Source organism: Schistocerca gregaria, chromosome X (assembly GCF_023897955.1).
Source record: "Schistocerca gregaria isolate iqSchGreg1 chromosome X, iqSchGreg1.2, whole genome shotgun sequence".
In the NCBI taxonomy this organism is placed as follows: domain Eukaryota; kingdom Metazoa; phylum Arthropoda; class Insecta; order Orthoptera; family Acrididae; genus Schistocerca; species Schistocerca gregaria.
In genome coordinates, this window is record NC_064931.1 from 402,257,577 (window position 1) to 402,270,630 (window position 13,054).

At 37.6% G+C, this 13,054-nt stretch overlaps 2 long non-coding RNA genes and 1 other non-coding gene across 5 annotated transcripts in view; 1 reads left to right on the forward strand and 2 right to left on the reverse strand.

Annotated features, from left to right (window-relative positions):
- Positions 1 to 10,176, reverse strand: part of LOC126297380 (uncharacterized) — a 58,108-nt gene extending 47,932 nt beyond the window's left edge. The window contains exon 1 of the long non-coding RNA XR_007552511.1: positions 10,089 to 10,176. This is a non-coding gene — a long non-coding RNA (uncharacterized LOC126297380). The remainder of the gene's footprint in view (positions 1 to 10,088) is intronic.
- The window catches only part of LOC126297379 (uncharacterized), an 85,156-nt gene that overhangs the window by 23,169 nt on the left and 48,933 nt on the right, over positions 1 to 13,054 (forward strand). Inside the window, exons 1-3 of one of the 3 annotated variants that reach the window (XR_007552510.1) lie at positions 5,474 to 5,566; positions 5,727 to 5,877; positions 10,119 to 10,270. This is a non-coding gene — a long non-coding RNA (uncharacterized LOC126297379). Of the gene's footprint in view, positions 1 to 5,473; positions 5,567 to 5,676; positions 5,878 to 10,118; positions 10,271 to 13,054 lie in introns of those variants that run through there. The other 2 variants (XR_007552509.1, XR_007552508.1) reach the window with 2 other exon arrangements.
- On the reverse strand, positions 4,922 to 4,994 carry Trnat-ugu (transfer RNA threonine (anticodon UGU)). The gene has a single exon. It is a non-coding gene; the product is annotated as a tRNA-Thr (tRNA).

Genomic DNA, 13,054 nt, shown 5'->3' on the forward strand with positions numbered 1-13,054 from the left:
GGGCGCATCTCGTGAAATCTTGTGCACTTGGGTGGGCGAGGACTCGGCAAGCTCCATTCATTCACGAGACGTGTAATGTAGCGGTCTACTTCTGGTAGGTTGCAGATTAAATCGGTAACAGTGCTGCAGGGCGGGTTGGGCAATGGTCATTGTGTGGAGCGTCTTTCACTGTCTAATTTTACCCCAAGACTGCGAGAATGCTCTGTGACTCCCATCAGCATAGAGATAGACCATAAATTAAGCACTATGCTCGAAGTGTTAGAAATATGTAGTGCACTATCTGATATACTTCGATGATGGATGTGTTCGAGAATTAATAATGCATGGACATACTGCAGTCATCTATCCACATTCTCAATGATACTTGCAAAGTGGGGAGGGGTATAGCTATGATACTGAAATTGGGAAACATGCAGTCACATCATTGGTCGGTGTTGAAATTAATGTAAAATTTTTAGCACAATCAGCTGTAATAGTTATTATTTCATTACATTGGGGGTGTCTTTTTCTATCTCATCCGTCCACTGGTATGCTATAATGACCGACTGACATAGCTTGTTTGAGTTGAAGAGAGTTTTGGTAGAGGCACAACACCTTCTGGGAACGGATAGCACCGAAACAGTGATCGCGTACATGACTGCAATATGAAGAATCAGTTGAAATGGAACGTGGAGCCATCAGCTATTCCGTCACTGTGGCACATGAGTTTAAATGTAGAGGTCATCAACAGTTTGGAAACTCCCTACAGTGACGCCAAACTCTTCCAGTTTCCTTATGTTGTAACTGTCTTTTATCTAAAACCATCCACTGTGTGTGGCGTGTTATGGTAGCCAAAGTAACAAGATGATTTACACCATGCGAAGTCTAGTTTTCTGCGAGAGGCAGTGGATCAGACTGTGTTAATGTCAGTTTAGAACCTGACACAGGCTTTGAAATCGTGGCGACACAGAGCTTGAAATCGTGGAGGAAAAACAGAATGTGTAGCATGTTACAGCAGAAAAAAAACAATGTTTCAAACGACGACGCAGGGTCACAGGGAGTGTCTCTTGCAACTTACAGTATGGTATGCGGGATGCGGTCATCCTCCTACAGTACAGGTGATGAAACTTTAAACTGGTCTGTGTAGTGGATCAATACCTGTGTATTTAATTGGATCGTCACATGTGCTCGATGCAGGCATGCATGCGGTATTTGTTTCCGATATATAGGTGGAGAGAGATGCGGTAATAATCTTAGAGTTCTCTATCAGATGAAGTTAGTGGAGCTTTTATAGTTCGTAATTTTTCTTTGGTGGATGGAATATAATAACGATGATAGAATGTTGGGGTGATAGACGTGAATGGGGTCTGAGGGACGTGGATCTATAGTACCTGTTTGTAGTTTGCTGAAGCACCTCAATGCAGTAGCAAAATCCACGTCCTTCCCTCAGTTCCCGTACTGTTTTTTATACTACCTCGTGTTGCAGGAGCCGGCTTCATTTCCGTCGAATGGTCAAAACACAGTTCTGTCGCAGTAACTCAGCTTCACCTGTTTCTACACCGGTTGCAGAAGGTGGTAGACATAGTTGTCCTCCGACCCGTACTCAGTTCAGACTTACATGTGCGCGTAGCTGCAGGGATGGTAGCGCAGAGTCTGAGGGGGCAGTTGCAGGATGCATAGGGGCTACCTAAAACAAGGCGGAAATTTTACTGTAGCAGATAGGTTCGAGAAAGGTGACTCGTTTCGAGATATGAGTGTGCCAGAAATATGACTCACTTGTGGCTGTAATCATTAAAAGAATTCTCCATAGGATCCAATGCAGGTATATGGTTGAATGAAAAGACTTGATTCCAAATTATAGACATCATTTCTAGCAGATAGCGTAGCACTAGAGATCAGAAAAGCTAGTGTACATTTATTACATTACCTCAATCAGCACACCATCTACTACTGTTTGTGATCCTTCTCAATCATTCATCGCCTATACGTTAGTGGATATATTGCAGAACCTCTGACACGATATCGAGGCAGAATACGTTACAAATACTGGGGAAATATCCAGTGGCGGTGGCGTGAGGGGGTTGCAAATATCAGTTTAATACTACGCTCCTTAGCCGAATCACTTTCAAAATTCGTTAATTTTATTACGAGTGTGCACTGTTGGCGACGTGTAATCGTATTACTGGTGTGATGATATACACTCCGACGATCACCGTCTCGGTATTTGTCTGGAAAAACCACTTGAACCGTAGGTAATGGCATAAGTGAATTTATAAAACTGATACAACTTTTAACGTGGATACTTGTGTGCACATGTGGAGCCAAGACTATTTGTGACAGTAACATACAGTAGTTGTTGGGGTCGGGTTTTTAGCATCTAGAGGTTTGTAAGAAGATTAAACCTCTTTCTAAGACATGGTGTTAACACTCGCAATAAAAACTTATGAGTCATGTCCATCCATCTTTCATTTTCGGTCAGTATCCTTTCATATCGCCAGCGATCAGTTATTGACTAAGTATTATACTTAGTAGTAGGGGGTGCTTGATAGATTCACCTTATAAAGTATGTGTTCGTGTTCCGAGACGCGCAAAAGAAATGACTGTCTATTCATAAGGAAGGTATGGATTTGATGTAGAGTACTGTGAAAGCAAAGGGAAGAGTACGTCAAGTCATAAGAATGGTACTGATATTTCTATTTCAAGAGCCACAACAGGGTGTGTTCCCGTTACTTCACTCACTGTCGAATGTCGTTCACTGAAACCGCGATCGTAACATTTAGTTGTAAGTACAGGAATAAAATATATATGTGACTGATTTCTTAGTATGATGATTCTACCTGTGCATGCTTGACATGTGGTTCTAGTGACATGTGCAGGAAAGATTCACGTTTCCTCTTTATGGTAGGAGCTGTCCGAAAAGAGAGGCCTGCTGGAGTGTAGGAATGTAGATGACTTAACCGTGTTGTCCTCTAGACGACCGAATAGCGAACTAATACTTAGTATGGGTTGGATAGCTGTCATGATCGTTTGGAAATTTGAGAAGATTGAACATAGAGGTGTGTTTGCACTTTCCTTGAGAGAAGAGTGGTTCTAGGCACTCCAGTCTGGAACCGTGCGACCGCTACAGTCGCAGGTTCGAATCCTGCCTCGGGCATGGGTGTGTGTGATGTCCTTAGGTTAGTTAGGTTTAAGAAGTTCAAAATTCTAGGGACTGATGATATCAGATGTTAAGTCCCATAGTGCTTAGAGCCATTTGAACCAATCATAAGAAAAATAATACCAATCTCATACCTGTTAACATTTTGTCTACAAGGGGACAACTTCCATTGTCCACTAGTCTGTTCACTGAACCACTGCTTTGTTTTCCCATCTCTTATGGCAATTCCCGTTTTTTTATCTTGCTGTTCCTTCATTGTTAAGTGTGATATGCCAAGACACAATACCCCTTTTACAATGGAACGGCTTGCAGTATCGAAAAAGAGTTAGTTGGCCAATGATGGTGGGTAATCCTGTCATTAGTTAACTCCGAACTCGAATATTAACTCAGACATTGAAGCAATAGTGATTTTGTTTTCGTATACGTTTTTACCGGCATTTGAAAACTTCTAGAAAAGCTTTTTGAATGACATAAACCTGACATCACCTTACCGCTATAACTTAGATTAGAATATAATTCCTTTTTTTTAATTTTTCACTATTGCATTGTTTCAGCTGTGTAGTCTTAAATCAGGGATATAGAGATATAACGGTTGTTGGTTTTGGCGTTGAAAAGTGCTAAAGCCGGGAGACAAGATCTCCAGAAGCTGCAATTGCGATGTAAACTTGCCACGCTCCATCGTTTGATGCAGCAGACGATTGTCTTCTACTGACGTAAAACTTATTTCTTCTTGGTCCCTAACCGAACGAGGGGACTTCAATCGAAAAGTTGCTCATTATTAAGGCAGGCCAAGTAACTTTTGTCGAATGCTGCAATACACTTCAAATATTGTACTGTATATCGTCATTAAATAATTTGTCACCAAGCAAAATTTTACGCAAAGGAGTGACGAAGAGAATATTACTTTATACCGCTATATTATCAATAGTAAACCGATTAAAAAAACCGCTATCTTCAATAATTTATTCTCTCCTGACGTCACACTAATACGCGAGCTTTACTTAGGTATTAATCCAGATTTAAACACTACTTCAACAAACGATAAGATAATTATTACAACCGAAACATAATTATTAAACGACAGAAGTCCAAGACAAAAAATTGAAATACTACTTTGAAAATACGAGCCTGTACGTAAACATAACGCTAAGTTAAATTAGCATAATCACACCAAGCTAAACGCAAAGAATGTATAGAATTTGCGACACAAACCGAAGTAGCGATTGCTAGCGTCGGACGACCTTTTCACAAGCACTTGTACTTACTCGCCATACAACCACATCCCAAAATTTAATACCCAACTCATGCTATGGCAAAACTAAGTTAACGAAAATCAAGCAGTCGAACTTGCTACTCCTGCATGGCCGAAGTAGTTGCAGATTCAGAATCGGGGCTATTGTATTAATCATTAACGATACATTTACAAAATTATTTAGCACAGACCCACATTAGTATTTGTAATTTTAACTCTGTAATTCATACTGGAAGACTGGTACGCGACATTGCTGACGCACAGTTTGATAGCCAAGGAATTAAGACAAAGTTTTGTTTACATTATATGACACAAAAGCACACAGCATACAAGTTTTGTGTGCATGTATGATATGTTTTTGTGGTGTATATCGGTAAACTTAAAAAATGAGTAACTGTTTGTCTGGACGATTCCACGGTAGTACGTAACTCTTTCTATAAGATATTTCCTATTTCTGACCAGTTAATGTAATTTTGGCGAAAGAACAAATAATTAGACGACATGCCTAACCAAATATGCAAGTTAAAAATGTTAGCCCCCAGGGAGAATCGAACTCCCGACCCCTGGTTTACAAGACCAGTGCTCTAACCGCTGAGCTATGGAGGCTTTGATGCAGGTTGCGTGTGTGTACTTTGTTATTTACGTACCGCCTTGTTTCTCTTCGTCATTTCTACACTACCTTGTTTCGATTAGTTTACTAATAATTATCTTTCAATAAACATTCGCAAATTGTTTTACTACCGGCGGCTCTGTCATTTCGGGATTCAAGAAGAATTAATTACCTATTGGCAACTTGTTTTCGCTTCAGAAATCATATTTGGTGCAGAAGATGTAGCGCACACCGATGAGGGGGTTAGTTTACTATTAAACTTTTACTAAATGTAATACTTCTGCAGATATCATGTGCAAAGTATACATCTGTGAAGAAATGAACGGTAAAAAGAACATTTTTCAGTTTCCATCATTTTCTAAAATTTTTGGAACTGTTGTAGGAGGATTATTGTCACAGTACGGTACTTAGCATTTACAGATGCTAATAGTCCAACCGTCGAGCATTATACGTACATAATACATAAATAAATTACCTTTCACAGCAGGCTTCGTTTTGTAGCATTCTGGTATCTAATACTCGTATGTGATGACGCTATGCGCTGCGCTTCTCACATGGCTTTGACGAGGTGGCTTTTAAAAATTAATTTGGGTGTAATTTGAAGATAGTTTCTCATGTTAACTCTAAGCACTTTACACCAATGTTGTTTTAAGTAAGTAACCAGTTTTTGAAGTTTCCTACAAAAAAAGGTTCTTGTACATTCTATAACGATCACACCACTGCTGCAGGGATACAATTACCAACCGAGCATGCACTAACGCAGATTTACTCTGCAGTTATGACTGACCCAGATCGAATAAGCCCACGCATTAACGACGAGAGCTGATGAGCGCGGGCGGCCTGGATGTGGCTTCTACTCTGTTTCCCACGCCCAGCTAGGTAAATAGCGGGGACGAACGTTCTACCACTTTCATGAGATTTACTCTAGACGCAGGCAAATGGTGTACACAGATTCCGTCCCGTTGAGAAGGTGAGGGGGGGGGGGGGGGGGGGTGGAAGAGGTGCATGTGATTCACACTGGAAAAGAAATTGCTTCGTTACTCACTTCCGAACAGCAAAGTACAACAGGAACTACGTAATGGCAACTACATTGCTGTAGGATCTACACATTATTATTATTGTTATTATTATTTCTTTCTTATCTCAGACGTTATGTCTGGTTAAAAGTAGAAAATGACGCGGACCTTGATCAAGCGTGACTTCCTTTTAACTGTACGGTATATGTTATATTGCATTTAGGAACTTTCGGGTAATTGAACATGTATCAATAATTACGGATTTCTGTAGTTGTATATATAAGTTTGGATGTAGCTGTACTGCATTTGATGTACTGGTGGATATTGTGTGGTATGACTCATGTAGTTCATAGTATAATTGGTATAATGTCAACTTTATCCTAATGCCACATATCCTTGACTTCCTAAGCCAGTTGGATGTATTTTTCTATTTTTTCTCCTATTTTCTTTTGTATATTTGTTGTATTGGGTATGGATATTTCGATTAGTTGTGTTAATTTCTTCTTTTTATTGGTGAGTATGATCTCAGGTTTGTTATGTGGTGTTGTTTTATCTGTTATAATGGTTCTGTTCCAGTATAATTTCTATTCATCATTCTCCAGTACATTTTGTGGTGCATAGTTGTATGTGGGAACATGTTGTTTTATAAGTTTGTTGTAAGGCAAGCTGTTGATGTATTATTTTTGCTACATTGTCATGTCTTCTGGGGGTATTCTGTATTTGCTAGTATTGTACATCTGCTTGTGATGTGATCTACTCTTTCTATTTGTTGTTTGCAAAGTCTGCATTTATCTGTTGTGGTATTGGGATATTTAATAATATGCGTGCTGTAATATCTGGTGTTAATTGTTTGATCCTGTATTGCAATCATGAATCCTTCAGTCTCACTATATATATTGCCTTATTTCTTAGCCATGTGTTGGATGCGTCTTGAACGATGTGTGGCTGTGTTAGATGATACGGGTGCTTGCCATGTAATGTTTTCTTTTTCCAATTTACTTTCTTCGTATCTGTTGATGTAATGTGATGTAAAGGGTTGTAGAAGTGGTTATGAAATTGCAGTGGTGTAGCCGATGTATTTATGAGTGATTGCTTTGTGTATTTTGCTAGTTTCTGCTTGTTCTAGAAAGAATTTTCTTAAATTGTCTACCTGTCAATAATGTAGCTCTTTTATGTCTATAAATCCCCTTCCTCCTTCCTTTCTGCTTAATGTGAATCTTTCTGTTGCTGAATGTGTGTGATGTATTCTATATTTGTGGCATTGTGATTGTTTAAGTGTATTGAGTGCTTCTAGGTCTGTGTTACTCAATTTCACTACTCCAAATGAGTAGGTCAATATTGGTATAGCATAAGTATTTATAGCTTTTGTTTTGTTTCTTGCTGTCAATTCTGTTTTCAGTATTTTTGTTAGTCTTTGTCTATATTGTTCTTTTAGTTCTTCTTTAATATTTGTATTATCTGTTCCTATATTTTGTCTGTATCCTAGATATTTGTAGGCATCTGTTTTCTCCATCGCTTCTATGCAGTCACTGTGGTTATCCAATATGTAATCTTCTTGTATAGTGTGTTTTCCCTTGGCTATGCTGTTTTTCTTACATTTGTCTGTTCCAAAAGCCATATTTATATCATTGCTGAATACTTCTGTTATCTTTAGTAATTGGTTGAGTTGTTGATTTGTTGCTGCCAGTACTTTTAGATCATCGATGTATAGCAAATGTGTGATTTTGTGTGGGTATGTTCCAGTAATATTGTATCCATAATTTGTATTATTTAGCATGTTGGATAGTGGGTTCAGAGCAAGGCAGAACCAGAAAGGACTTGATGAGTCTCCTTGGTATATTCCACGCTTAATCTGTATTGGCTGTGATGTGGTATTATTTGAATTTGTTTGGATATTACACGTGGTTTTTCAATTTTTCATTACTATGTTTAGGAACTGCATCAGTTTAGGATCTACTTTGTATATTTCCAATATTTGTAGTAACCATGAGTGGGGTACACTATCAAAAGCTTTTCGGTAATCAATGTATGCGTAGTGTAGCAACCTTTGTTTAGTTTTAGCTTGATATGTTACCTATCCATCTATTATCAATTGCTCTTTACATCCTTGTGCTCCTTTGCAACAGCCTTTTTGTTCTTCATTTATAATTTTGTTCTGTGTTGTGTGTGTCCTTAATTTCTGTGTAATGACTGAAGTTAATATTTTGTATATTGTTGGTAGGCATGTTATGGGGCGGTATTTAGCTGGGTTTGCTGTGTCTGCTTGATCTTCAGGTTTCACATAAGTTATTCCACGTGTAAGTGTATCAGGGAATGTGTATGGGTCTGCAATGTAACTGTTAAATAATTTAGTTAGATGTGAATGTGTTGAGGTGAACTTTAGCCAGAAATTTGCTATTTTATCTTTTCCAGGGGCTTTCCAGTTGTGAGTAGAATTAATTGCTTTGGTGACTTCATGTTGCAAAATTATCACTTCAGGCATTTGTGGTATCATCTTGTATGTGTCTGTTTCTGCTTGTATCCACCGTGCATGCCTGTTACGTTGTACCAGGTTTGACCATATGTTGCTCCAGAAATGTTCCATGTCTGTTATGTTTGGTGGATTGTCTATTTTAATGTGTGTTTTATCTATTGTCTGGTAAAATTTCTTTTGGTTTCTGTTGAATGTTTGGTTTTGTTTCCTTCTATTTCCACTTTTTTTTTGTATCTTCTAACTTGTTTGGCCAATGCTTGTAATTTCTGCTTCTTTTCATCTAATTGCTCTATCGCTTCTTGTTGTGAGATTTTACCTAACCTTTTTCGTTTTTTGTTTGATATTTCTTTTCTTATAAATTGTGTTAGCTGTCAAATGTCTCTTCTCAGTTTTCTATTCTGATCTGTAGCCTGGGTTGCCATGCTGGTTTTGTGGGTTTCTTCTGTGTGTTATTGTTATTATTATTATTATTATTATTATTATTATTATTACTATTACTACTACTACTATTATTATTATTATTAGTTACAGTGGTCAGACACGGACCATTGGTAGCTTGAAGTGAGAAGTCCAGCAATCAAGTAATTCCAAACAGTAAGGATAGTGCACAAATCCTAACGTGGTCAGTGTTAAAATTGGGTGCGGAATTTGAGTGAAGAAAGTAGAGCAGTGGTGCAGATGAGGCAAATGTTTACCCTCAATGTGGATAATGATGTCTTTTTAACGAGTTGTAGGTAGCATTCCTGATGCACTGAGAATTGCTTAGCCATTCTACACAAAAAAAATCCTAGAAATAAGCAGTACCAATTGTCTCCGTAGTTCGTTGTTTAATAAAACACCTGCAAATACTACATATCATTTTTCTTTCGTAAATTTACGAATGGAAATGTTCAAAGAAAATTATTTTTCATTCTAAAGTTTAGTTAGTTAGACGTTGTTGTTGTTGTTGTTGGTGTGTGTGTGTGTGTGTGTGTGTGTGTGTGTGTGTGTGTGTGTGTGTATTAGTAGTAGTAGTAGGGAAGGGGCGGAGGTGAAGGGGAGAGGTTTATAGGCGAATACCGGTTACACTCCGGGATAATGGACTTAGAATGATTGAGAACCACTTATCTACGCAACTAAATAACAATCTGTTTTTCACGCTATACCCTTTCCGCTTCCTTTTATTTTTTGAAGCATCGTTAGTGGTCTGTTGCGCGTGTATAATAGATGTCTTACAATTATGTTTTCAGGTTTACTAGCTATATTACGGTGTCTTTCATTACTCTCGAACTGTTAGGTGAGAAACAGCTTTTTAGAATGTAAGTTTGCTATGGTTTTTTTCTCGTTTGTTTCCACTTGCGATTTTGAGATCTTATTATCACTAGGGACAGAATTTTCATGCAGTAATAATTCCTTAAATATGTAGGCATTTAGTCACCGAAAAATTTAATATGTGACCGTAAACTGTTCTCATAAAATAACATAGAAACTGAATTGACATCGTTTCAGCACAAAAAAACGATATAACGTAAATACCTCTGAAAGATTCACAAAGACACGTTCACAAAACATGCAAGAAGACTAGTCATTTATCTTAATTTACTGAAAGCTATTGTACTCACAATTAGTTTTCCACTTTCCTTCTGTTACAGTTTGCAGTTACTACAAGCATTCTAAAGTAAGCCGCCTCCTGTTATCTGCAAAAGGTGCTTGCAGCTGGAGAACCTTCTCTTTACAGGGACTTAATCATGCTCGTATAACAGCGGAATACTTGCTCCGCTGTTACCAACGTGTCACTCTGAAGGTCAGTGCGTTTTCTGGTTAAAATTTCACCAGTTTTTTTATCTTCATAAATTTGTTCGTATTCCTGATTTTTTGGAAGTATGCACTGTACTTTTCCTTCAATATTTACACTGGACTCGCATTCTGGAGGACTACGGTTCAATCCCGCGTCCCGCCATCCCCATTTAGGTTTTCCGTGATTTCCCTAAATCGCTCCAGGCAAATGCAGGGAAGGTTCCTTTGAAAGGGTACGGCCCTTTCCTAATCCGATGAGACCGACGACCTCGCTGTTTGGTCTCCTCCCTCAGACAATCGAACCTTCAATATTTCTACAAATCTCATAGGGACAGAATCAAATTTAGAGACTGTGGTTTTGAATACAATGAAACACAGAGTAGAACTGCTTGTCTCCATAACAGTTGCCGCCGGGAGACGAGAAAAATGAGCGATACATACGCAAGATTACCTACTGTGTCTGGGGTGTTAAGAATATTTTGGACAGTTTGTTGAGACTGCACTTTCAGGATCAAATGTAGAAACGACGCTCGTAACAGTTTCTACATGTTCGGTGTAGTAAATCACTGCAGACAATCATGTGCTCCAACGCGTTGTGATGGTTTTTGGTGACACAAGAATGTCAGGTGCTGATTCTCTGAAGGCTTGTTTTCCATAAGGTGCTTCAATAAACACCTTCACAGCAGACGTCAACTTGTCTACAAGATGAAAATTTCCACGAATAACTTCAGCAACACGTTGTAACCCATGGGCAAGACAACTTAAATGTATCATATTGCCGTATTTACCCAATTATAAGACGAGGTTTTTCCGAAATTCGTCGTCGTCTTATATTCGCAGATTAAACTATTTCTGCTGAGGTGTACGTTTTCACTGTGTTCAATAGGTTAATATAAGGGTCCTCTTACATTTACAGCGAAGCTTTGGCAGTTGAGATACAAATTTATTTTGAAGAGTTCTGAAGGGTACAACTTAGCAAACATTACTTCCGTTCGAATAGGCTGGAGATTTCCCGAAACGCAGACACCCTCGATAGAGAATCGATAAAGTACCAATGTGTCTACTGAAACAATAGATAAGGATTATACAAGGCCCCTTAACAAATATAATAAATGAATCCTTCACATCAGGGACATTTCCAGAGCAGTTAAAACAGGAAAGAGTTGTACCTCTGCTTATGAAAGGTAAGGCAGAAGACATAAAAAAATTACTGGCTTATTTCTGTGCTGTCACCATTCTCAGAAATAATAGAAGCAATTAAGAAAGACAGATGGGTCAATCCATAAGTAGTGGTCCAGTGATGGTTGCTTGACCATTTTTAAATATTTTAATTTTTTATAAGATTGCCCTATATTTGAGAAGTTCAAAACAGTTTTTTTAAAATAATTTGTCTTTCACCTTTACTGGATGGCGGATATTTTTATTGGTGGGTGCGCGACGATTTTTCAGTCTGGAGACATTAGCGAAAATGTGAATATCTTTGCACTGGCTTAAGTTACAACATGGCAATTGGAATGATTATTTTTAGAAAAGTGTCCTCTTCAACATTGTCTATTACACAAAATACCCTAAATTAAAAAATAACTAGTCAAAATGACCTTCAAAATTTGGTATCCAAATCTAAAAAAACACTTTTAGGCCCAAAAATAACAAACAAGGAGTGATCTATGAGAGTGAGTGAGTTAGATATCACACACTACTAGCCTCGTATAGAGCAAGAACATTCACAAATGTTTGTTTAATTTTTTATGAATTTTTGAAATTTGAAAATGTTCATGTTTTGTAAAGTTTGGGGTTAGTTATCACACATGGAGCTGAATATAAAAATACGGTTTTTGCATAGTTTGTACACCTATATGATGGCAACATAATGTAAAAATTTCAACATTGATATAGGTCTGTGAACAAAGATATGCATTTTTGAAAATGAAGAAATAATTCACATTACTTTACAACTGATCTTATGGCTGTTGCCTATTTAAATGGTTTATTGTTTCATTGTAATAATATTTGTGACATATATTTAATTAACACTATCACCCAATATTCATTTACTTTATTTATTTTTAACAATGCAACATTAAACATGAGCTTTCGCTTTTGTTCTATGGTAATAAAAATGCCCATTTACATTTAGGTTTATCGTCAGTATAGAAGTACATTATTACTGGGTGTGCCATTGTAGAAGTACATTATTGCTGGGTGTGGCATTGTTGTAGCCAGCCTATTCTGAAATTCTGTTAGTGGATGTATATACATAGAGAGTGTAAAATGTGATAAGTGCTTTGTTCTGTGTGTAATTTGTCATTAATTTTGAGAGATTAACTGGAAAGCAATAACATGGATGAACAGTGCTCTGTTGGTCATATAGCAAGTGAACTGTGTCACACAACAGTATATGGTTCAGTTTCAAAAAACTTGAAAAAGTCAATGACTTGGAATTAGACAAACTTCGTTTAAATTTAGAGTAAGTTCTCCTGTAACATCAGTGTGAGAGTATCATGAGAATAAATATATTGTAAAGTACAACAACATATTTGGAAGAAAGTTCTGTGATCCACGTAAAGTTCATAAAAAGCATGTTATTAAAGGTTTGAGGGAAATAAAACTTTAACATTAGTCCTTGTTATGTGAGAGTGAAACAGCTTCCCAAGCGAAACGTAATGTGATTCCTGGAAATTCCCTCAGCCAAAATTGTTATTCGGAAATATTTGTTGTGAATCCAGAACCAGAATCATGTAACCTTGTTAATGACACTTATATTCCTAACGAGGAAGCTGTTAGCATATTG